Source organism: Sciurus vulgaris (assembly GCF_902686455.1).
Source record: "Sciurus vulgaris genome assembly, chromosome: 2".
NCBI classification, from domain to species: domain Eukaryota; kingdom Metazoa; phylum Chordata; class Mammalia; order Rodentia; family Sciuridae; genus Sciurus; species Sciurus vulgaris.
The window spans coordinates 112,051,771-112,079,641 of record NC_136462.1 but is presented as its reverse complement, the minus strand read 5'-3'; the positions used below and the strand labels follow the sequence as shown (position 1 = coordinate 112,079,641).

At 36.6% G+C, this 27,871-nt stretch overlaps 1 protein-coding gene and 1 long non-coding RNA gene across 12 annotated transcripts in view; both read right to left on the bottom strand.

The window, feature by feature from the left end:
• ZNF609 (zinc finger protein 609) overlaps window positions 1-27,871 on the bottom strand; it is a 225,949-nt gene that overhangs the window by 91,900 nt on the left and 106,178 nt on the right. The gene's annotated exons all lie outside the window — the stretch shown is intronic.
• On the bottom strand, window positions 98-4,143 carry LOC306653219. The gene is made up of 2 exons (XR_013761670.1): window positions 2,277-4,143; window positions 98-2,240 (listed from the first exon to the last, which is right to left on the bottom strand). It is a non-coding gene; the product is annotated as an uncharacterized lncRNA (long non-coding RNA).

Genomic DNA, 27,871 nt, shown 5'->3' with positions numbered 1-27,871 from the left:
CTAAATTGCTAAGGCTGGCTTTGAATTTGAGATCCTCCTGCCTCAGTCTCCTGAGTCACTGGGATTACAGGTGTGTTCCACTGAGGCTGGTCCATGCTTCATTCATTTTCTCTCTCTCTCTTTTTTTTTTTTTTTTGGTACCGGTGATTGAACTCAGGGGCGCTTAACCACTGAGCAACATCCCCAACCCTTTATTGTATTTTATTTAGAGTCAAGTTTTCACTGAGTTGCTTAGGGTCTCCCTAAATTGCAGACGCTGACTTTGAACTATCGATCCTTCCAGCCCTTGGGATTACAGATATAAGCTCCTGTGCCTGGATCCATGCTTCATTCTTTTTTCACTTTTTTATTTTTTGCTTTCATCTGAGGTGCTGGGGATTCAAACCCGGGCCCAGGCACACACTCGGCAAGTGCTCTACAGGTTGAGCTATTTGCCTGCTTCCATGCTTCATTCTTAATGTGCATATTCATAATACCAAAATCTTCACACTCCACCTACTCCTAAAAGTATTATATTTTTGTATGTTCCTGAAATAAAATACTGGAACAATAGTGAAAGTGTTTCATCACAAAAATGTTAAGAAGGCTGGGCAGCAAGCATCAATCCTCCTTATCCACTTAGTTCTATTATAGAAATGAGTATGACTGGATCAAAGATGGGAACTTAGTTACTTGAAGTTTTTTGTTTGTTTGTTTGTTTTTTGTAGTGGGGATTGAACCCACTGGTACTTCACCACTGAGCTACATCCCAGCCTTTTTTATTTTTATTTTCAGACACGGTCTCACTGAATTGCCAAGATGGCCTTGAACTCATGATCTCCTGCCTCAGTCTCCTGTGTCACTGGCATTACAGTCATGTGCCACCATGCCTGACTAGATCCCTGGATGGTGGGAACTTTATTGAGGACCAACTATAATTTTCAGATAATGAAAAGCCAGATTATCAGAATTTCACTGCATCATTAACATATTTTTGTGTCAATTATTTTTTGATTAAAATATAACAAATAAAATGTTATAATCTAAAACATAATTTTAAAAATGCTGGAATAGAATTTTTTCTCTCTCTCTTTTTTTTTTTTTCTTTAAAGAATTTTTTTGGGGCTGGGGAGATAGCTCAGTTGGTAGAGTGCTTGCCTTGAAAGCACAAGGCCCTGGGTTCAATCCTCAGCACCGCAAAAAAAAAAAAAAAAAAAAAAAAAAAAAAATTTTTTTTTTTTTGGTTGTTAATGGACCTTTACTTTACTCATTTACTTATATGCAGTTCTGAGGATCAAACCCAGTGCCTCACACATGCTAGGCAAGTGCTCAACCACTGAGTCAAAACTCCAGCCCTAGAATTTTCTTGAACAAACAAGCCACAACATTTGACCACTTCCCTCCAGATGAACATTTAGGTTGTCCTGATTTTCACCTGTATTTGTATAAATAAGGCTGAGACATTTAGATTTCTTTTTTCCCTCCAGTGCTGGGGACTGAATCTAGGGCCTCTAGAACATGCTACCTCTGAGTTATTCCCCTCAGCACCGTTTCATTCACTATTAAAAGTTCTACATATGAGATCAGAGAAGTGAGTAAAAGTTTATGTACACTATACGTACACTGTAAGTTTTTTTTTTTTTTTTTTTTTTTTTCGGTGGTACTGGGAATTGAATCCAGGGGCACTTCACCACTGAACTATGTCCTCAGATCTTTTTTTAATTATTTTGAGACAGGGTCTTGCTAAGTTGCTGAGGCACCATAAAGCTTACTGATGCACACTACTTAACTTCCAGGCTTTCTAGAGCTTAAAAGAAAATAAAGTATGGCATACATTTTGGGGGTAATTTATTATCCTTCTAGATCCTTTTTTAGGTACAACCAGTAATTTGCAAAGTATTCTATTTTTGGTATGTGTAGTACTGGAGGCTTAATTCAGGGGCACTCACATCCCCAGGTCTTTAATTGTTTTTTTTTTTTTTTTTTCTTTTGGTGAAAGGATCTCCCTAAACTGCAGAGACTGACCTCAAACTTGCCATACTCCTGCCTCAGCCTACTGTCACTGGGATTATAGGTGTGCACCACTGCATCTGGCCAAAGTATTCTACTTTTGATCTTGTCTTCAACCCCAAAGGCTGATAACATTTTATTTGTTTTTAAAATCTTCCTAATAATAACACTGTAAGTTGACATTTATAGCCATTGCTTCTGTCTTAAGGAGGTCTACTGATTTCTGATTCCTTTCCTGAGCTATAAGGTTACTCAAGAGACAGACAGACACACACACAAACACACACACACACACACACACACACACACACACATACACACACATAGAGGTTTATCTCACATGTCAAACCCCCACCCATATATGTATGAGTTTATATTTAGCCATAGGTAATATTCAAACAATTATGACCCACAAATTTAAATACTGGGCAGAGTCTGAGTTCCTCTTAAGCTAGTACAATAAAAGATTAAATTTCTTAGCATAGAGGTTGGCAGTAAAGATATTTAATCAAGAAGCAGTTGGTAGCCAGTAAAGATTAATGTTTTTAAGTTAAATGGGGCATTTATAGTATGTTTTTTCTTTCTCTACCTTCTCCTGACACACCAGCCCAAATTCAGCTCTTCCTATCCCATTATTTTGGAATGTTTTAGCTTTAATCAAAATCAATATGATTAATCACACTACCTCCATTTTTTTTTTTTTTTACCAGCATCTATTGGTTTGCTTCACTATTACTTGTCTGGGACACCTCAAAAGCTTGTATACTATCAACAGCTTTCTATAAAGATAGTTTTTTCCTGCCAAATTCCTATAATGAACAAATCTCTTAAGTATCTGAGTCTGTCTCCAAGGTGTAAAAAAAATTTAAGCATTTTATTTATAATGTTAGCCTTGTTGAAAAGAAAATCTCACATAAAAGAATTTGCCTGAAAAGCTCTACAGAGGGGGACTATTTTAGAAAAGAGTGGAGGGCTTTGGTTTAAATGAGATAAGGGAGGAAAGACTTCTTCAAGTAGAAGTAAAGGATGAAGATAAAAGTAAGGGAGATAGGATGAAGAGAAATAGACTTTGGAGATGCTACTCCAGTATTAGTTTATGTGCAAATTTAGGCAAGTTGTTCAAATTCTTTAAGGCACAGTTTTTCCATTAAAATAAAAAATCATACTTATATGTATCTAACAGAGCTATTTCAAGAATTTAAACATCACATAAAAAGCATTCAGCATTGTTGCCTGGCATATGAGCCAGGCATCAGAGCTCTTTTCAGGCTAAGAACAGGTCAGGAGTTGGGTACTAAATCGTAAATTAAAAAATAATCAAAGAGTTTTTCTCTCTCTCTTTTTCTTTCTTTTCATACTATCTTTGTTTCAGGGTGGGATATATGCATAGAAGACAAGAGTGTCTCCACTCGTGGACTCCATCAGAAGAGCTAAAATTCAACATGCTAGTGTTCATCTGAGCAAGACAGAAACAAACGTAGGAGAGAAAGTTCCAAAATAACATTCTGATGTGTAACTAAAACATAGACCCTATTTGGGTGGCTAAACACTGTTTTTGTTGCACTATTAAGACTGAGAAAGAACTTATCCCATTTAACAGCTACATTCTACATCCCTTTGCCTCCTCTTTGACCTCCATTAGAAACTGCAGACCTTATTGCAAATCTCTTTGTTTTACTGAAGATATTATTTGAACTCATTCTATTTATAATGACAATATTGTTATTGAACTCATAGGGGCTATTTGGTCTAGGATTGCATAGTGTCTGAATTGGGCACTGCTAATATTGATCTCCCCTTAAAGAAAGGGTTTTGGAAACCTATAGGGCCACTATAAGCCTTTAGGGGAAATCTGCAATACCCCAGATCTGCTCTGCTAGAGAGGAAAATACATGAACAACATGAAAAAACAAGGGAAGAAAATGATCCAAACAAATCTGGATTCTATAGTAATAGAATCCAATGACAGTATGTTAGAAGAAATGTCAGAAAAGGACTTCAGATTATACATGATTAAGTTGATTCGCGAAGCAAAGGATGAGATAAGAGAGCAAATGCAGGCAATGAATGATCATACCAATAAGCTGAAAGAGCACCTGCAGGAAGCAAAAGATCATTTCAACAAACAGATAAAGATTCTCAAAAGAAACCAAACGAAAATCCTTGAAATGAAGGAGACAATAAACCAAATAAAAAACTCAATGGAAAGCATCACCAACAGACTAGACCACTTGGAAGACAGAACCTCAGACAATGAAGACAAAATATTTAGTCTTGAAAATAAAGTCGCCCAAACAGAGAAGATGGTAAGATATCATGAACAGAATCTCCAAGGACTACGGGACATCATGAAAAGACCAAATTTAAGAATTATTGGGATTGAGGAAGGCACAGAGATACAAACCAAAGGAATGAACAACCTATTCAATGAAATGCTATCAGAAATTTTCCCAAACCTGAAGAATGAAATGGAAAATCAAATACAAGAGGCTTACAGAACACCAAATGCACAAAATCACAACAGATCCACACCAAGTCACATTATAATGAAAATGTCTAACATACAAAATAAAGATAGGATTTTGAAGGCTGCGAGAGAAAACCATCAGATTACATATAGTGGGAAACCAATATGGAGAGCTGCAGATTTCTCAACCCAGACACTAAAAGCTAAAAGGACCTGGAACAATATATTTCAAGCTCTGAAAGAACATGGTTGCCAAACAAGAATCCTATACCCAGCAAAACTAACCTTCAGATTTGAAGATGAAATAAAATCCTTCCATGATAAACAAAAGTTAAAAGAATTTACAAATAGAAAGCCTGCACTACAGAATGTTCTCAACAAAATATTCCATGAGGAGGAAATGAAAAACAACAACGGAGGTCAGCAAAGGGAGGAAGTACCTTAGAGAAAAACCACTCAAAGGAGAAATCAAGCCAAATTACAAACCAAAAATAAGCCCAAATGACTGGGAATACAAATCATATCTCAATAATAACCCTGAACGTTAATGGCCTAAACTCATCAATCAAAAGACACAGACTGGCAGAACGGATTAAAAAGAAAGACCCAACAATATGCTGCCTGCAAGAGACTCATCTCAGAGAAAAAGACACCCACAGACTAAAGGTGAAAGGATGGGAAAAAACCTACCACATACACAGACTCAGTAAAAAGCGAGGGTTTCCATCCTTATATCAGATAAAGTGGACTTCAAGCCAAAGTTAGTCAGAAGGGATAAAGAAGGCCATTTCATACTGCTTAAGGGAACCATAAATCAGGAAGACATAACGATAGTAAATATTTATGCCCCAAACAATGGTGCATCCTTGTATATCAAACAAATCCTTCTCAATTCCAGGAATCACATAGACCACAACACAATAATCCTGGGTGACTTTAACGCACTACTGTCATCATTACATAGATCTTCCAAACAAAAACCAACCAAAGAAACCATAGAACTCAATAACACAATCAATAACTTAGACTAAATAGACATATATAGAATATTCCATCCATCAAGGAGCGGATTCACTTTCATAGCAGCACATGGAACCTTCTCAAAAATAGACCATGTCTTATGCCACAAACCTACTGTTAGCAAATACAAGAAGATAGAGATACTACCTTGTACTCTATCAGATCATAATGGATTGAAATTAGAAATAAATGACAGAATTAAAAACAGAAACTTCTCCAATACCTGGAGATTAAATAATACACTATTATATGATGAATGGATAACAGAAGACAGCAGGAGGGAAATTTAAAAATTCTTAGAGGTAAACGAGAACAAAGACACATCATATCAAAATCTCTGGGACACTATGAAAGCAGTACTTAGAGGAAGATTTATTTCATGGGGTGCATTCAACAAAAGAAGTAGAAATCAACAAATAACCGACTTAACACTACAGCTCAAAGCCCTAGAAAAAGACGGGCAGACCAACACCAAAAGTAGTAGAAGACAGGAAATAGTTAAAATCAGAGCCGAAATCAACGAAACTGAAACAAAAGAAACGATGGGAAAAATTAACAAAATAAATAGTTGGTTCTTTGAAAAAATAAACAAAATTGATAGACCCTTAGCCACACTAACAAAGAGAAAGAGGGAGAAAACTCAAATTACTAAAATTCGGAATGAACAAGGAAATATCACAACAGACATGAGTGAAATACAAAACATAATTAGAAGCTATTTTGAAAATCTATACTCCAACAAAACAGAAAACCTCGAAGACATCAACAAGTTTCTAGAGACATATGAATTACCTAAACTGAACGAGGAGGACATACACAACTTAAATAAATCAATTTCAAGCAATGAAATAGAAGAGGTCATCAAAAGCCTACCAACAAAGAAAAGTCTGGGACCAGATGGGTTCTCAGCCGAGTTCTACAAAACCTTTAAAGAAGAGCTCATTCCAATACTCCTTAAAGTATTCCATGAAATAGAAGAGGAGGGAACCCTCCCAAACTCATTTTATGAAGCCAATATCACCCTGATACCTAAAACCAGACAGAGACACATCGAGGAAAGAAAATTTCAGACCAATATCCTTAATGAACATCGATGCAAAAATTCTCAACAAAATTTTAGCAAATCGCATACAAAAATATATTAAAAAGATAGTGCACCATGATCAAGTGGGTTTCATCCCAGGGATGCAAGGTTGGTTCAACATCTGGAAATCAATAAATGTCATTCACCATATCAACAGACTAAAAGTTAAGAATCACATGATTATTTCAATAGATGCAGAAAAAGCATTCGATAAAATACAGCATCCCTTCATGCTCAAAACACTAGAAAAAACTGGGGTAGTGGGAACATTCCTTAACATTGTGAAGGCCATCTATGCTAAGCCCATGGCCAATATCATTCTAAATGGTGAAAAACTGAAAGCATTTCCCCTAAAAACTGGAACAAGTGAGGGATGCCCTCTTTCACCACTTCTATTCAACATCGTTCTTGGACTCTAGTCAGAGCAATTAGACAAACCAAAGAAATTAAAGGGATACAAATTGGAAAAGAAGAACTCAAACTATCCCTGTTCGCTGATGACATGATTTATATATTTAGAGGAACCTGGAAATTCCACCAAAAAACTCTTAGAACTCATAAGTGAATTCAGTAAAGTAGCAGGTTACAAGATCAATGCTCATAAATCCAATGCATTTTTATACATAAGTGATGAATCTTCAGAAAGAGAAATTAGGAAAACTACTCCATTCACAAAAGCATAGAAAAAAATAAAATACTTGGGAATCAATCTCACAAAAGAGGTGAAAGACCTCTACAATGAGAACTACAGAACATTAAAGAAAGAAATTAAAGAACATCTTAGAAGATGGAAAGATCTCCCATGTTCTTGGATAGGCAGAATTAATATTGTCAAAATGGCCATACTACCAAAAGTGCTATACAGATTCAATGCAATTCCAATTAAAATCCCAATGGTGTACCTCACAGAAATAGAGCAAGCAATCATGAAATTCATCTGGAACAATGAGAAACCCAGAATAGCTAAAACAATCCTTAGCAGGAAGAAGGAAGCAGGGGGTATCGCAATACCAGAACTTCAAGTATACTACAAAGCAATAGTAATGAAAACAGCATGGTATTGGCACCAAAATGGACAGGTAGATCAATGGTATAGAACAGAGGACATGGACACAAACCCAAATAAATACAATTTCTCATACTAGACAATGGTGCCAAAAATATGCAATGGAGAAAAGATAGCCTCTTCAACAAATGGTGCTGGGAAAACTGGAAATCCATATGCAACAGAATGAAACTAAACCCCTATCTCTCACCCTGCACAAAACTCAACTCACAATGGATCAAGGACCTCGAAATCAGACCAGAGACCTTGTATCTTATAGAAGAAAAAGTAGGTCCAAATCTTCACCTTGGTGGCTTAGGATCAGACTTCCTTAACAGGACTCCCATATCACAAGAAATAAAAGAATCAATAACTGGGATAGATTCAAACTAAATAGCTTTCTCTCAGCAAAGGAAACTAACAGCAATGCGAAGAGAGAGCCTACAGAGTGGGAGAATATCTTTGCCACTCATATTTCAAATAGAGCACTAATTTCCAGAATATATAAAGAACTCAAAAAACTCTACACCAATAATACAAATAACCCAATCAACAAATGGGCTAAGGATATGAACAGAAGCTTCAACAGAAGAAGATCTACAAGAAATCAACAAACATATGAAAAAATGTTCACCATCTTTAGTGATAAGAGAAACGCAAATCAAAACTACTCTAAGATTCCATCTCACCCCAATTAGAATGGCAATTATCAAGAATACAAGCAACAATAGGTGTTGGAGAGGATGTGGGGGAAAAGGTACACTCATACATTGCTGGTGGGGCTGCAAATTAGTGCAGCCACTCTGGAAAGCAGTGTAGAGATTCCTTAGAAAACTTGGAATGGACCTACCACTTGACCCAGCTATCCCACTCCTCGGCCTATACCCAAAGCACCTAAAATCAGCATACTACAGTGATACAGCCACATCAATGCTCATAGCTGCTCAATTCACAATAGCCAGATTGTGGAACCAACCTAGATGTCCTTCAATTGATGAATGGATAGAGAAACTGTGGTGTATATATATACAATGGAAAATTACTCAGCTATAAAGAATAATAAAATTATGGCATTTGCAGGCAAATGGATGAAACTGGAGAACATCATGCTAAGTGAGATAAGCTAATCTCAAACATCCAAAAGGCGAATGATCTCACTGATAAGCGGATGATGACACATAATGGAGGGTGGGAGGGGGGCAAGAATGGAGGAAGGAGGGACTGTATAGAGGGAAAAGAGGGGTGGGAGGGGTGGGGGTAAAGGAAAAAATAACAGAATAAATCAAGCATCATTATCCTATGTAAATGTATAAATATGCAAATGGTATGCTGTTATTCCATGTACAAACAGAAACAACATGTATCCCATTTGTTTATAATAAAAAATTTAAAAAGAAATTAAAGGGATAGGAATAGGAAAAGAAGAACTTAAGTTGTCACTATTTGCTGATGACATGATTCTATATTTAGAGGATCAAAAAAACTCCTCCAGAAAACTTCTGGATCTCATCAGTGAATTCAGCAAAATAGCAGACTATAAAATAGCCAATCTCAAAAAACCAAAGGATGAATGATCTCGCTGATAAGCGGATGCTGACACATAATGAGGGGGTGGGAGGGGTGCAAGAATGGAAGAAGGAGGGACTGTATAGAGGGAAAAGAAGGGTGGGAGGGGTGGGGGGGAAGGAAAAAATAACAGAATGAATCATTACCCTATATAAATGTATGATTATGCAAATTGTATGCTGTTACTCCATGTACAAACAGAAACAACATGTATCCCATTTGTTTACACACACACACACACACACACACACACAAAAGACTGAGAAAGAGGTTGTCATAATCTCTACTAGTCTCTACAATCTCCCCTTTTCCAGTGGCAGTACTGGGCATTAAACCCAGGGTCTTTCACGTGCTAGGCAAGGGCTCTATCACTGAGCTACATCCCCAGGCCCCTCTTCACCTTCTTGTAAAATAAACCGCATAATCCAGCTGGACACAGTGGCTAATGCCTGCAATTCCAGTGGCTTGGGAGGCTGAGGTAGGAGGATTGAGATCTCAGTTCAAACCAGCCTCAGCAATTTAAGCGAGGCCCTAAGCAACTTAATGAGACCCTGTCTCTAAATAAAATATAAAAAAAGGGCTGGGGATATGGCTTGGTAGTTAAGCACCCCTGGGTTCAACCCCTGGCACTAAAATAAATAAATAGAACAAACTGCATAGTCCAAAAGCATAATTTCCACAGTAGATAAAAACTGGTCAACAGGTGACAAAGTGGTAATAATTCTCTAAATCTCTAAGGAGTTGAAGACAAAGCACTTAATCGTCACTTTATCTTATTTTTCATTTTTAAAAAATTTATATATATATATATATATATTTTTTTTAGTTGTAGGTGGACACAATACCTTTATTTCATAAAAATGTGGTGCTGAGGACTGAACCCAGGCCTAAGCCACAACCCCAGCCCTAATCTCCACTTTAATGAGGAATTTGGTTAATCATTTGGCTAAGAAGGAATCTTTAGAAAAACAAATGGGTGGGACAGCCATACAGTGTGATTCGCATGGCATAAATATACTTTTTAGCTATCTTTAAAAAGATCTCTCTCTCCCTTGGGGCTGGGGTTGTGGCTCACGGGTAGAGCGCTTGCCTGGCATGTATGAGGCACTAGGTTTGATCCTTAGCATCACACAAAAATAAATAAATAAAAGATATTTTGTCCATTTACACTAAAAAAGAATCCAAAAAAACAAACAAAAAAAACCCCTCAATTCATTCTTTCTTCCTCTTCCCTCTATAACAAGCAGATTTTAATTCTGAAAAGAAAATTTCCTGGCACCCTCAAGATATCTAGGTGCAAGCCTGTAATCCCAGTGATTCTGAAGTCTGAAGCAGGAAGAGTTCAAGTTTGAGACCAATCACAGACTCTTAGTGAAATCCTATCTCAAAATTTAAAAAAATAAATAAAGAGGCGGCTGGAGATGTTGCTCAGGGGTAGAATGCTTGTCTAGCAAGCGTGAAGCCCTGAGTTCAGTTCTCAGCACTGCTAAAAAGATAGATGATAGATAGATAGTTAGACAGATAGATAAATTGAAAGGGACAGGACACACTTCAGTGTTATAAAGCACCTAGCAGTGTTGTAGAGCAACCATGGGTTCACAATCCTCAGTTCTTGCGGGAGAAAGGAAGGATATGATACTGTGATTCCATTTAACAAAAGAACAAAATCAGGGCTGGGGTTGTGGCTCAGTGGTAGAGTGCTTGCCTAGCACATGTGAGGCACTGGGTTTGATCCTCAGCACCACATAAATAAATAAATAAATAAATAAATAGTATTTAGGGGAAAAAAGAGAATGAAAATAGACAAATCTAAGAAAAACTGCTTAGGGATACAGAAAAATGGAAAAATATATACAGATAAATGATTAACATAAAATTCTAGTCAATAGGAAGGAGAAAGAGAAAGTATGAGGAAGTCACAGAAGAAGCTATAAACATAAAGTGTTGCTAATTCTTTACTTTTTTTTGTTAAATTTTTTTTAGTTGTTGATGGACCTTTATTTTTATTTATTTACATGCAGTGCTGAGAATCAAACCCACTGCCTCACTCATGCTTGGCAAGTGCTCTACCACTGTACGAGATATATTTTACAGTTGAAAACCAAGAGAAGCAAATTACACTCAAAAGCAAAATATTCCTTATAATCTAATACCTATACAAGGTTACAATGAGCAAACATGCTAAGATTTCTTGATAACCTATGTAGAGATTATAATACTCACATTAGTTTTTTAAAAAAACGAAGTCAGAGAGAATTCCATAGTCTCTCACAGTATTATTTTCCTTTGATGTCCCCTAAATGTCTTCTTTGCATTCTAGCACCATGCTTGATCATGGGAAGTAACCAATAAATATTTTTCGAATGATTATAATAAATGAATGCCTCTGAAATTTAATTAAGTTGGGATAACTTTTACTAGTCTCTCCACAAATGTAAGAAAATACATGGTCAGATGTGGTGGTGCATACCTGTAATCCCAGCACTCAGGAGACTAAGGTAGGAGGATTGCAAATTCAAGGCTAGCCTCAGCAATTTAGCAAGACTCCATCTCAAAATAAAAAGGGTGGGGATATGGTTCAGTGGTAGGTTTAATATCCAGTATAAAAAAAAAAGAAAAAAGAAAGAAAATATGCCACAATTTTCCAGAAACTTGAGGTTTCATCTGTTATTAGGTTCCCTGAATCACTATTGGAGAACTTAGTAGCTACTTCAGTATTTATACAAAACAATTTTTTTTTTAAATAAAGATCCTACTGGACTGGGGTTGTGGCTCAGTGGTACAGCACTTGACTAGCATGTGTGAGGTACTGGGTTCAATCCTCAGCAACACATAAATAGTAAAATAAACAAATTGTGTCTGTCTATAACTAAAAAAAATTTTTAAAAAAGATTCTACTACAAGTAGGCACCATACTACCATATTAGGTGAAAATATGGCACTGACAAGATAGACAAAGTCTCATTTATCAGTATAACAACCAGTCCATGTATAAAGGAAGATGGTAAGATAGGATTTCCCCCCTGACATTTAGGATACTGAAATCTACAAAGACAGGGCAGAGACTGCAACAACTGGAGGGGACAAGATTCATTTTAGAGAACAATGGGCTGTTATTTCCTTTGGCTGCTTCCAACCATGAAGTAATTCTTTTAGTCTTTGCCATCCTTCTGAGTTAAAATTATCATCATTCTCTATTCTGCAGAATAGTCTCTCCTACAATATTTAATAAACAACTAAGTATTTTCCTTCTGGAACCTGTTCTCCCCACCCCTAATCTTTTTATTGGCTCATTATAGTAATGATGGGATTTGTTGTTACACATTCATATATGCACAAAATATAACAATATAATTTGGTCAATTTCACCCCCCTGCACTTCTTTGTTGCCTCCCCTTCTCCCACTCCTTGGGCCTTCCATTCCTATACTAATCTCCCTTTTCTTTTTTTTATTCGGGGAGGGGGGGGACTAGGGATTGAACCCAGGGGCATTGTACTGTTGAGACAAGTTCCCAGTCTTTTTTTATATTTTATTTTGAGACAGGGTCTTTCTAAGTTTCTTTAAGTCTGACTATGTTGCTAAGGCTGGCCTTGAACTTGGAATTTTCCAGCCTTAGCCTCCCAAGTTGCTAGGATCATAGGTACGTGCCATTCATGCCCAGCTTCTTCCTTTGCTTTACAGGGGATCACCTTTCCTTTTACTTCTCTAGCTTCCACATATGACAGAAAAAAATATGACCCCTGACCTTCTAAGATTGGCTTATTTTGCTTAACATAATGATCTTAAGTTCCATTCATTTTTTCTTTATGGCTGAATAAAACTCCATTGTGTGTGTGTGTGTGTATATATATTTATATATATGCACCACATTTTCCTTATTTATTCATCTATGATTTACACCTAGGCTGGTTCTGTAGTTTGGTTACTGTGAATTGTGCTGTTATAAGCACTCATGTATCAGTATAGTATGATCTTTAATTCTTTAGGATACATACTGAGGGGTGGTATAGCTGGGTCATATGGTGGTTCTATGCCTAGTCTTTTAGGAACCTCCATACTGATTTCCATAGTGGTTGAACAAATTTACAGTCCCATCAACAGTATAAAGAGTTCCTTTTTTTTTTTTTTTTTTTTTTCCTTTTTTTTGCGGTGCTGGGGATCGAACCCAGGGCCTTGTGCATGCAAGGCAAGCACTCTACCGACTGAGCTATCTCCCCAGCCCTAAGAGTTTGTTTTCTTCACATCCTCTCCAGCTCCAATTATTGTTTCCATTGTTGATGACTATCATTCTGATTGGTGTAAGATGAACTCTCAGTGTAATTCTGATTTGCATTTTTCTAACTGCTAATGATGTTGAATATTTTATTCATGTATTTGTTGGCCATGTGTATTTCTTCTTTTTGTTTTGTGGTACTAGAGATTAAACCCAGGGGTCCTTTATCACTGAGCTATATATCCCTTGTACTTTTTATTTTGAGACAGGGTCTCACTAATTTGCTGAGGACCTTACTCCAGCCTCAGCCTCCTGAGTTGCAGGGAGTATAGGCATGTGCCACTGTACCCAGCTATATTTCTTCTTTTGGCAAGTGTCTGTTAATTCACTTGCACATTTATTATATGGGTTATTGGGGGGAGGGTTGGTTGCTTTTTGAGTTCCTTATATATTTTATTTATTTATTATTTATTTTTGTGGTGCTGGGGATTGAATCCAGGGCCTTGTGCTTCCAAGGCAAGCACTCTACCAACTGAGCTATATCCCCAGCCCTTTATATATTTTAGATTTTAATCCTTTGTCAGAAGAGCAGTTAGCAGAGATTTTCTCTCATTCCATTCTATAGGTTCTCTCTTCACATTCTTAATTGTTGGAATTTGTCTTTTTTTGGTACTGGGGACAGAACACAGGGTAACTATTGAGCCACATCCCCAGCCTTTTTTATTATTATTGTTTTGGAGACAGGGTCTCCCTAAGTTGCTATGGTTAGCTTTGAATTTGGGATCCTCCCGTTTTATCCTCATGAATTGCTGGGATTACCAGTGTGCATCACAAGGGGACCCTTGCAGACTTATGATAGGAACATAGATAAGTATAGCCTTATGGAAAATAATTTGGAGGTTCCTAAGAAATTTTAAAATGAAACTACTATGTAATTCAGCAATTCCATATTCAAAGGAAATGAAATCAGTAGCTAAATTCAGAGACATTAGCACAATGGCTACAGCATTTTTCACTGTAGCTTTATTCACAATAGCCAAGATATAGAATGACCATTAACTGTCCATCAAATAAGTGTCCATGAATAGATGAAGAAAATATGGTGTACAAAATGGAGTATTACTTGGCTGCAAGAAGAAGTAAATTCTGTTCTTTGTGACAAAGAACAGAAAAATGAATGAATTTGGAGGATGTTATGCTAAGTGAAATAAAAGTCACAGAAAGATAAATATAATACTGTATGAACTCATTTCTGTGTAGAACCTAAAAACTGCAACTGAGAAGCTGGGAATGATAGTGCACTCCCATTATTCCAGGGTCTTGGAAGGCTGAGGCAGGAGGATCCTAGACCAGCCTCAGTGATTTAGCAAGATCCTGCCTCAAAATAAAATAAAAAGGGCTGAAGATGTAGTTTAGTGGTAAGGGTGCCCTCAGGTTCAAGCCCAAGTATCACAAAATATCAAAACAAACAAAAAACACCCCTACAATTCAGAAGCAGAGTAGAATGGGTTAAAAATTTCTGAGGGTAGACCGATTGTAAATCTTTTCACCATACATACACACGCATGTGAGGTAATGGTTATGTTAGTTTGACTTGGTCATTTTACAACGTATACATGTATCAAAACATGGGTGGTACAGCGCTTCCCTAGTATGTGTGAGACATTGCAAGCCTCAGCACCACATAAAATAAATAAAGGTATTGTGTCCCTCTACAACTAAAAGATATTTTTAAAAACACATCATTTTGATTATTATAACATATATAGGGATCTGGGGATGTGGTATGGTGGTAGAGTACATGTTTAGTATGTGTGAGGCACTGGGTTTGTTCTAGTATCACAAAAATAGCAACAATAACAACACTCACAACCATATAAATACACAGAATATAAAATTAAACACCTTAACTTATTTTCTGGGAAATATTTCCAATAAAACCCAAAGTTAATCACTATTCAAATTAGAATTTTATATTCTAAAAATAAGTCAATGTGTGTAGGTATGCAAGACCTTTGATAATTATATATCTCCCTAAAATCAACCACTGCTTCTAGAATAGGGCAATTTCATAAAAGCTGTGGATTTTCATTCAATCTAAGAATGAAAATCTCCCTAGCTGATGCAGTAGCACACACCTGTAATCCCAGCACGTGGGAGGCTGAGGCAAGAGCATTACAAGTACTAGCATAATAGACCCAGTCTCAAAGTTGGAAAATAATTTTTAAAAGGGTTAGGGATATAGCTCAGTAACCAAGTGCTCCCTGGGTTCGATTCCCAACACAAAAATAAATAAATCAAAATAAATGAATCTGGGAGATCCAAGATGGTGAACTAGAGGGAGGCTGCGTTCCTTGTCGCTCCGTAACTCCGGTTTCAAGCAGAGGATATCTGTTTCTTGATTGCTCACTATCAGGCACCTATCACCTGCCATTTGACTGCCTCTCGCCTGTCCATCGCCTGCCTTACACCTATCCATCACCCAACGCACCAGGTACACCTCCCGATCGTCCGACAACAGTCGGCACACTGATCGCCGACCGCCAGTTGAGCACCAGCTCCCTGCTGTTGCCGCGAAGTTCACGGTTTCGGTACCTGCAGGATCCCTCAGCCCGACCCATCACTCCCTGCCTCTGGGGCCCTCACATCCACTGACTGTTCCCTGCCACCAGGACCCCCAGAACAACTGACTGCGCCCTATCACTGGGACCCCAGACCGACTGATTGCAACCGGCCTCTAGGATCCCACAATACACCAAACACACCCCACCTCCAGGACCCCTGCCTGACCAACCGCATCCGGCCTCCAGGACATCCTGCCTACCTCTGTGATACCCTGAGCTATAGCTCTCCATTTGTCAACACATTTGGAAGCCAGACCCGCCATCTTGGATAATCCTGGAGGCCGTAGCTCCCATCTTTAGGTGGGGCAAATCCCATCCTGGGACTTCTGCTGGAGGCTTGAAGCTCATTGTCAGGTACCTCTCATGCATCAGGCTACTGAACTCTGGGAGGTTTCATTACTATATGACTTATTTTGTACATTTTCTTTTTCCTCCTTATTGAAAAAATTTTAAGTTTTTATTTCTTTACTTTTCTTGCTCTCTTTTCCTTTTGTTTACCTGTTCCCTCAGTCTCTTTCTCCCTTTTTGCATAATACCATCCAATTTCTTTTGATTACACTCTCATCCTTTCTATTATCTAGAACTTCTGTATATTATTTTCTTATCCCATTAACAGCCACATTCTACTTCCCTCTGCATCCTTTGCCCTTCATTTGAAACTGCAGACCTTATTGCAAATCTCTTTGTTTTACTGAAGATAATTTTTGAATTCATTCTGTTTATTATGACAATTTTGTTATTGTCCCCACAGGGGCTATTTGGTCTAGGATTGCATAGTGTCTGAATTGGGTACTGCTAATATTGATCTTCCCTTAAAGAAAGGGTTTTGGAAACCTATAGAGCCACTATAAGCCTTTAGAGGAAATCTGCAATACCCCAGATCTGCTCTGCTAGAGAGGAAAATACATGAACAACATGAAAAAACAAGGGAAGAAAATGATCCAAACAAATCTGGATTCTATAGTAATAGAATCCAATGACAGTATGTTAGAAGAAATGTCAGAAAAGGACTTCAGATTATACATGATTAAGTTGATTCGCGAAGCAAAGGATGAGATAAGAGAGCAAATGCAGGCAATGAATGATCATACCAATAAGCTGAAAGAGCACCTGCAGGAAGCAAAAGATCATTTCAACAAACAGATAAAGATTCTCAAAAGAAACCAAACGAAAATCCTTGAAATGAAGGAGACAATAAACCAAATAAAAAACTCAATGGAAAGCATCACCAACAGACTAGACCACTTGGAAGACAGAACCTCAGACAATGAAGACAAAATATTTAGTCTTGAAAATAAAGTCGCCCAAACAGAGAAGATGGTAAGAAATCATGAACAGAATCTCCAAGAACTATGGGACATCATGATAAGACCAAATTTAAGAATTATTGGGATTGAGGAAGGCACAGAGATACAAACCAAAGGAATGAACAACCTATTCAATGAAATGCTATCAGAAATTTTCCCAAACCTGAAGAATGAAATGGAAAATCAAATACAAGAGGCTTACAGAACACCAAATGCACAGAATCACAACAGATCCACACAAAGGCACATTATAATGAAAATGTCTAACATTCAAAATAAAGATAGGATTTTTCGAGAGAAAAGCATCAGATTACATATAGGGGGAGACCAATATAGATAGCAGCCGACTTCTCAACCCAGACACTAAAAGCTAGAAGGGCCTGGAACAATATATTTCAAGCTCTGAAAGAACATGGTTGCCAAACAAGAGTCCTATACCCAGCAAAACTAACCTTCAGATTTGAAGATGAAATAAAATCCTTCCATGATAAACAAAAGTTAAAAGAATTTACAAATAGAAAGCCTGCACTACAGAATGTTCTCAACAAAATATTCCATGAGGAGGAAATGAAAAACAACAATGGAGGTCAGCAAAGGGAGGAAGTACCTTAGAGAAAAACCACTCAAAGGAGAAACCAAGCCAACTTAAAAACCAAAAATAAGGAAAATGACTGGGAATACAAATCATTTCTCAATAATAACCCTGAACGTTAATGGCCTAAACTCATCAATCAAAAGACACAGACTGGCAGAATGGATTCAAAACAAAGACCCAACAATATGCTGCCTGCAAGAGACTCATCTCATAGAAAAAGACATCCACAGACTAAAGGGGAAAGGATGGGAAAAAACCTACCACACACATGGACTCAGTAAAAAAGCAGGGGTTGCCATCCGTATATCGGATAAAGTGGACTTCAAGCCAAAGTTAGTCAGAAGGGATAAAGAAGGCCATTTCATACTGCTTAAGGGAACCATAAATCAGGAAGACATAACAATAGTAAATATTTATGCCCCAAACAATGGTGCATCCCTGTACATCAAACAAATCCTTCTCAATTTCAAGAATCACATAGACCACAACACAATAATTCTGGGAGACTTTAACGCACCGCTGTCACCACTAGATAGATCTTCCAAACAAAATGCAACCAAAGAAACCATAGAACTCAATAACACAATCAATAACCTAGACTTAATAGACGTATATAGAATATTCCATCCATCAACGAGGGGATTCACTTTCTTCTCAGTAGCACATGGAACCTTCTCGAAAATAGAACGTATGTTATGCCACAAAGCAGCCCTTAGGAAATGCAAAAAAATAGAGATACTGCCTTGTGTTCTATCAGATCATAATGGACTGAGAGTAGAAATCAATGACAAAGTAAAAAAAGGAAATGGTTTCAAAACTTGGAGACTAAATAATATGCTATTGAATGAAACATGGATAACAAAAAACATCAGGGAGGGGATTAAAAAATTCTTAGAGGTCAATAAGAATGATGATACAACATATCTAAATCTCTGGGACACTATGAAAGCAGTACTAAGAGGAAAATTCATTGCATGGAGCGCATTCCAGAGAAGAATGAAAAGTCAACAATTAAATGACCTAACATTACAGCTCAAAGCCCTAGAAAAAGAAGAACAGAATAACAGCGAAAGTAGTAGAAGACAGGAAATAATTAAAATCAGAGCTGAAATCAATGAAATTGAAACAAAAGAAACTATTCCAAAAATTGACATAACAAAAAGTTGGTTCTCTGAGAAAGTAAACAAAATAGATAAACCTTTAGGCAAACCAACAAAGAGAAGGAGAGAGAAAACTCAAATTACTAAAATTCGTGATGAAAAAGGAAATATCACAACAGACACCACTGAGATACAGAACATAATGAGAAGCTCCTTCGAAAATCCATATTCCAACAAAATAGAAAGTACCGAAGACTTTGACAAATTTCTAGGGACATATGCTCCTCCCAAACTGAACCAGGAGGACATACACGATTTAAACAGATCAATATCAAGCAATGAAATAGAAGAAGCCATTAAAAACCTACCATCCAAGAAATGCCCAGGACCAGATGGATTCTCAGCCAAGTTCTACAAGACCTTCAAAGAACTCATTCCAATACTTCTCAAAGTATTCCAGGAAATAGAAAAGGAGGGTACCCTACCGAACTCATTCTATGAAGCTAACATCACCCTCATACCCAAACCAGGAAAAGACACATCAAGGAAGGAAAATTTTAGACCAATATCCTTGATGAATATAGATGCAAAGATCCTTAGCAAAATATTGGCAAACTGTATCCAAAAACATATTAAGAAAATTGTGCGCCATGATCAAGTGGGGTTCACCCCTGGAATGCAAGGAAGTTTCAACATCCGTAAATCAATAAACATAATCTATCATGTCAACAGGCTGAAGGCTAAGAATCATAGAGTTATTTCAATTGACACAGAAAAAGCGTTCGACAAAATGCAACACCCCTTCAAGCTCAAAACACTAGAAAAAATAGGGATAGTAGGAACATATCTGAACACTGCAAAGGCTATTTATGCTAAGCCCATAGCCAACATCATTCTTAATGGAGAAAAACTGAAACCATTCCCTTCAAAAATGGGAACAAGACAGGGATGTCCTCTTTCACCACTTCTATTCAACATTGCCTCAAAACTCTAGCCAGAGCAATTAGGCAGACTAAAGAAATTAAAGGGATACGAATAGGAAAAGAGGAATTTAAGCTGTCAGTATTTGCGGATGACATGATTCTATATTTAGAGGATCCAAAAACCTCCTCCAGAAAACTTCTAGACCTCATCAATGAATTCAGCAAAACAGCAGGCTATAAAATCAACATGCATAAATCTAAAGCATTGTTATACGCAAGTGACGAAACAGCTGAAAGGGAAATGAGGAAAACAACTCCATTTGCAATAGCCTCAAAAAAAATAAAATACTTGGGAATCAATCTAACCAAAGAGGTAAAAGATCTCTACAATGAAAACTACAAAACATTGAAGAAAGAAATTGAGGAAGACCTTAGAAGATGGAAAGATCTCCCATGTTCTTGGATAGGCAGAATTAATATTGTCAAAATGGCCATACTACCAAAAGTGCTATACAGATTCAATGCAATTCCAATTAAAATCCCAATGGTGTACCTTACAGAAATAGAGCAAGCAATCATGAAATTCATCTGGAACAATAAGAAACCCAGAATAGCTAAAACAATCCTTAGCAGAAAGAAGGAAGCAGGGGGTATCGCAATACTAGAACTTCAAGTATACTACAAAGCAATAGTAACAAAAACGGCATGGTATTGACATCAAAATAGAAAGGTAGATCAATGATATAGAATAGAGGACACGGACACAAACCCAAATAAATACAATTTCTCATACTAGACAAAGGTGCCAAAAATATGCAATGGAGAAAAGATAGCCTCTTCAACAAATGGTGCTGGGAAAACTGGAAATCCATATGCAACAGAATGAAACTAAACCCCTATCTCTCACCCTGCACAAAACTCAACTCACAATGGATCAAGGACCTTGAAATCAGACCAGAGACCCTGCATCTTATAGAAGAAAAAGTAGGTCCAAATCTTCACCTTGGTGGCTTAGGATCAGACTTCCTTAACAGGACTCCTATATCACAAGAAATAAAAACAAGAATCAATAACTGGGATAGATTCAAACTAAATAGCTTTCTCTCAGCAAAGGAAACTATCAGCAATGTGAAGAGAGAGCCTACAGAGTGGAAGAATATCTTTGCCACTCATACTTCAGATACAGCACTAATTTCCAGAATCTATAAAGAACTCAAAAAACTCTACACCAAGAATACAAATAACCCAATCAACAAATGGGCTAAGGAAATGAACAGACACTTCACAGAAGAAGATGTACAAGCAATCAACAAACATATGAAAAAATGCTCACCATCTTTAGTAATAAGAGAAATGCAAATCAAAACTACACTAAGATTCCATCTCACCCCAATTAGAATGGTGATTATCAAGAATACAAGCAACAATAGGTGTTGGAGAGGATGTGGGGAAAAAGGTACACTCACACATTGCTGGTGGGGCTGCAAATTAGTGCAGCCACTCTGGAAAGCAGTGTAGAGATTCCTTAGAAAACTTGGAATGGACATACCATTTGACCCAGCTATCCCACTCCTCGCCCTATACCCAAAGGACTTAAAATCAGCATACTACAGAGATACAGCCACATCAATGTTCATAGCTGCTCAATTCACAATAGCCAGACTGTGGAACCAACCTAGATGTCCTTCAATTGATGAATGGATAGAGAAACTGTGGCATATATATATACAATGGAATATTACTCAGCTATAAAGAATAATAAAATTATGGCATTTGCAGGCAAATGGATGAAATTGGAGAACATCATGCTAAGTGAGATAAGCCAATCTCAAAAATCCAAAGGACAAATGATCTCACTGATAAGCGGATGATGACACATAATGGGGGGTGGAGGGGTGCAAGAACGGAGGAAGGAGGGACTGTATAGTGGGAAAAGAGGAGTGGGAGGGGTGGGGGGGAAGGAAAGAATAACAGAATGATTGAAACATCATAACCCTATGTAAATGTATGATTACGCAAGTGGTATGCTGTTACTCCATGTACAAACAGAAACAACATGTATCCCATTTGTTTACAATAAATATAAATTTAAAAAAAAATCCAAAACCTATTTCCTTATATGGTGCCTTTTAGATTATTACAGTCTTAAAATTAATGTTATTTTATAATTTCATTGAGTTATACTTACATAATAAATGTCATTTTTGTTTGCTTGTTTTTGTTTTTGAGGGGGTGGGTAAAGGTATTTCACTATGTTGCTCAGGCTAGTCTCTAACTTCCAGACTCAAGCAATCCTCCCACTTTCACCTTTTGAATTGGGACTAGAGGTATGGACTATGAAACCTGGACATTTACATAATAAATGTGAGCCAGGTGTGGTGGTGCAAGCCTATAGTCACAGTAGCTTGGGAGGCTGAGGTAGGTGGATCACAAGGTCAAAGTCAGCCTCAGCAATTTAGCCAGGTCCTGTCTTAAAAGAAAGAAATTAAATGGGCTAGCTAGGGATGTGGCTTAGGGGTTGAGAGCCCTTGGATTCAATTCCTGGTACAAAAAAAAAAAAAAAAAAAAAAAGAAAGGCATATATATCTCACATATATGAATGAACATGATAAAAAAAAAATGTTTGTGGCAAAAAAAAAAAAACAAAAAAAAAAAAATTTAATGCCAGGGAGCAAATCCAGGGCTTTGTGCATGCTAATAAACGTGTTCTACCGAAGCTATATCCCCAGACCCCAAAGTATTTTAAAATACAAGAAAAAAAAAAAAATAAGTGAAAAATACTGTGGGTACAAAATTCCAAAGAAATCAATTATAAAAATATTTATACTTACCTTTAAAAGAAAAAGAAGCCAGGCATGGTGGCACACACCTATAATCCCAGCAACTTGGGAGGCTGAGGCAATTTATGAGGCCCTATACAACTTAGTGATACCATGTCTCAAAACAAAAAGAAAAAGGGCTGGGGATGTGGCTCAGTGGTTAATTGACCTTGGGTTCAACCCCTGTTCCAAAACAAAAACCCAAAACAGCAGCAAAGAAAGAATAACGATTCAAACACACATATATATACATATATATATATATATTTTTTTTTTTTTTCTTTTCTTTTGAGGTACAGGTGATTGAACCCAGGGACACTCTACCACTGGGCTACATCCCCAGAACTTTTTATTGTGAGAAGGGTCTAATCAAATTGCTGAGGCTAGCCTTAAATTTGCAATCTTCCTGAGTCAGTTTTCCAAATTGCTAGGATTACAATCATCCATCACTGTGCCCAGTCAAATACTCTTACTATTTTTTTGGTACCCAGGATTGAAACCAAGGGCACTTAATCACTGAACCATATTCCTAGTCCCTTTTAAAAATATTTTATTTAGAGACAGGGTCTTTGATAAGTTTCTTAGGGCCTTGCTAAATTGGTGAGGCTGCTTTGAACTCATAATCCTCCTGCCTCAGTCTCCAAAGCTGCTGAGATTATAGGTATGTGCTACTGTATGTAGCTTCTTATAATATTGTTAAGGCAAGCTTACTTTTAATGAGTTAAAAAAAAAAAAAAAAAGAACAACAACAACAAAAAAACACTTTTACATGAACATTTCATTCTGCTACTGAGAACATAGTTCTGATAAGTTTTTGATGGTAGAATAATGTTTTTTATACAGATGTACTGGAATTTATCTTATATCCTATAGTCAGAATTTTGTATTAACTGCACTGGGGGTGAGAGTGTGCATTCTGTGTTTTACAAAATGCTTCTAATTACCTTCTTGTGATGAACTCCTACACATGGAATCGTTGTGTCAAAGGGTATAAATATTTCAATACACATTCTTAAATTGTCTTCTAGTTAAATTGCAGCACTTAACTTTTCTAGTAACAAGAAATGTGTCATACCTTGATTACAATGGATAGTATTTTTAAAAACAGCTTTATTGAGGTATAACTGACAAACAAACTTAAAATTTGGCACAAAGTATTCATCTACTAAATTTGACAGTGTATAACACTATACATCACCATAATCAAGAGAGTAAACAGTCATGTTTACACACATTGAAGTTTCTTTATGCCTCCTAATCTTTCCTTTCTGGTCCTCCCCAGTCCTTCCACATCTTCCCTAGCATCTTCCCCACCCCATCTGCAGGCAAACATTGATCTGTTCCTTATTGTTATAGTTAGTTTGCATTTTCTAGAATTTTATAAAAATGAAATAAGACAATATTTACTCAGGATTATTACTTTGAGATTCATTTATGTTGGTTGTAATGTGTCAATAAATTACCTGTTTTTATAAATGAGTAATAGTTTATTGAACAAGTTTAGTAAAAATCTTTTCTAATTGTTTCTAGTTTGGGGATATTACAAATAAAGCTTCTATGAATATTTGTGTACAAGACTTTACATGAAGAAATATTTTTATTTCTTTTGAGTTAATGCCCTGGAACAGAATGTATAGGCCATATGCTATGCAAGTGTTTACATTTTCTGAACTGTTTTCCAAAGTGGTTTTATCATTTTACGTTCCTATTAGCAGTGTAAGACAGTTCCTTACCAACACTGGGTATTGTCAAGCACTATCTCCTTGTAGGTTTAATTTCCATTTCCTTATTGACTAATAATGCTGAGCATCTTTTCATGAACTTATATTTAGAAAAGTTCAGATATGCTTCATATTTTTTATTGGGTTGTCTTTTTTTTTTTAACTGAATTTTTCATAGATTTTATATGTCCAGGATATGAATTCTTTATCAGATCTGTGATTTGCAAAAATTTTTCTCACAATCTGGGGCTTGTCCTTTCATTCTCTTAATTTCTTTCAAAGAACAGAACTTCATCTTTTTGGTTTGTTTTGTTTTGATTGGTACCTGGGATTGAATTCAGTGGCATTCAAACACTGAGCCACATTCCCAGCCCTTTCTCTCTCTCTATATATATTTTTAAAAATATTTTCAGTTGTTGATGGACCTTTTAATCATTCATTCATTCATTTATTTATATGTGGTGTTGAAAATCAAACCCGGTGCCTCATGCATGCTAGGCAAGCACTGTACTACTAAGCCACAACCCCATCCCTCTATATTTTATTATGAGACAGGGTCTCACTAAGTTACTTAAGCCCTCACTAAGTTGCTGAGGCTGGCTTTGAAATCTTGATCCTTCTACCTCAGACTCCAGAGTAGCTGGATTACAGGTATGTACCACCACACCCAGCTGAACTTCTATCTTTCTCACTAAACTCATATTCATTCTCATACTTTTTGGTAGCTTCCATAGCATTTACTACATAGGTGATGCCATCTCTGAATTAAGACAGTTTTATTTCTTCCTTTCCAATCTAGATATTTTTTCTTTATTTTTCTGACCTTATGAGATTAGCTAGAACCTTCAATGTAATGAAGAATAAATGCAGTGAAATAGGATTTCCTTATCTCGATCCTTAAGGCAAAAGCATTCAGTTTTTCACCATTAAGTACAATGTTAGCTATGGTTTTATGGTAGATAAAAGCTTCAAGAAAAGTCTCCCTTTTATTCCTAGGTTTGGTGCAAAATTTAAGAGGTGGAGGACACCAAAAAAAAAAAAAAAAAAAATATATATATATATATATATAAAATATCTTAATGTAACATTTAAAAATAATAAATAATATAAAAATCCACAATAAACAAAATGTCAAAGTTTAAATAAAAACTTGGCTAATATTTTAATTTTTCTTTTACCTTTGGTTCATTGTGGCTCTGCATGGCATTGCCACTGATGCTGTGAGGATAAATGAAGGTAGACAATGCACTCAGAAGTAAAACAGCATGCACAAAGGTATAAAGGGAGGGATGTCTTGAATGCTTAAGGAATATTAAAGAAGCTAGTGTGACAAGAAAAAAGAGACAGTGTAAATGAGGTCAGAATGGAAAGGGGTTAGATAATGTAAGTCACTATAAGGACTTTTTGTTTTTTAATGATATAGGACTACACTAGAGGGTTTTAAGAATAGAAATGAAATAATCTGACATCCTTTAAAATGAGTCTTCTGACGGCTAAACTGAGAAAAGGTTATAGGGCATTAAAGACAGGAAGATTACTTAGGACCTAAAAGAATAATCCAGAAAGTTAAACAGTAGTTTAGACCAGGTTCATAGCAGTAAAGGTGGTTAAGGAAAGGCTTGATTAAAAATATATTAAACAGGGCTGGGGATGTGGCTCAGTGGTAAAGTCCTTGGCTGGCATGCATGAGGCCCTGGGTTCAAATCCCCCAGCACGCGCGCGCGCACACACACACACACACACACACATACACACACACACACACACACAATATATATATATATATAAAAAGCATACAGCCAGTAGGGTTTGTTGGTGGATTGGATGTGGAGGAGAAAATAAGAATTTAAGGATATGGGCTCAAGCAATTAGAAGAATGGATTGAAAAAAAAATCAGGTATCTGGTTTTGGATATATTAAATTTGAAATGCCTATCAATATCTAAATGGAAATATCAAGTTGGCAGATGAATATGAGACTTATAGTAAAAAGAACTCAATGTTTAGAGATTGGAGAGATTAAAGAATTGTGGATCATCAAGAAAGTGAAAAGATCTTCTGTTTTGTATAACTAAAAAGAACAACAAAAAAGTGAAAAGACAATTAGAAAATGGGGAATATAAAGATTTCAAATCTTAAGTCTTGTACCCATAGAACTTGTATCCAGAATATATAAATTCTTACAACCCTACAATAAAAAGACAGTGTAAATAAAAACTGGCAAAGAATCTGAATAGATATTTTCTCAAAGAATTACAAATACAAAAGCACTAGAAAATATTTTCAGGATGATTAATCCTAAGGGAAATACAAATAAAAACCACAATGAGCAATGGGGCACATCTGTAATCCCAGTAATTCAGGAGACTGAGGCAGAAGGATGGCAAGTTTAAGACCAGTCTAGGCAATTTAGTGAGGCTCTAAGCAACTTACTGAGACCCTGCTTCAAAATAAAAAATAAAGGGCTGGGGATGTAGCTCAGTGGTAAAGCACCTCTGGGTTCAATCCCTAGTATAAAACAAAACAAAACAAAACAAAACAAACAAACAAAAAAACCCCCAAAATACCAAAAGCAAACCAAAGGAGATTCTACTTCAAATTCACGAGGATGGCTATTATTAAAAAGATGGACAACAGCTGGGTGTGGTGGCGCACGCCTGTATCCAAGTGGCCAGGGAGGCTGAGACAGGAGAATGGCAAATTTGAGGCCAGCCTTCAAGTTTCTTAAGTAACTTAGTGAGACCCTGTCTCAAAAAAAAAAAAAAAAAAAAAAAAAAAGACTGGGTATGTAGCTCAGGGATAAAACATTCATTGGTTCAATCCCCAGCACCAAAACAAAAAAGCAAAACAAACAAACAAAAAAAAGATGGATGATAATAAGTATTGTTGAGAATGTGGCAAAAATGGAATGTTTGTACATTTCTCATAGGAATATAAAAAGGTACTGTTGCTCTGGCAAACAGTTTGGCACCTCCTCAAAAAGTTAAACACGGAATTACTAACAACTAGCAATTCTACTCCTGGGTATATACCCAAGAGAATTAAAGATGCATGTTACTTAAAAACTTGAACATTCAGAGCATAATTATTCATAATATGCAAAAAGTTGAAATAAGTGATAAATGGATAAACAAAATGTGATACTGCCATACAGCAGACCACTCAGCCATTAAAAGAAAGAAGGTACAGTTGTCCCTCCATATTTGTGAGGGATCGGTTGTAGTCTCCACCTCTGCCAAATACCAAAATCCAAGGATTGTCAAGTCCCTTATATAAAATGGCTTAATATTTGCATACAACCTATGAACATCCTCCCATAAACTTTAAATCATCTCTAGATTACTTATAATACTTAATACAATGCCTAGAAATTGCTTCATTTGCATGAATTCAGAACA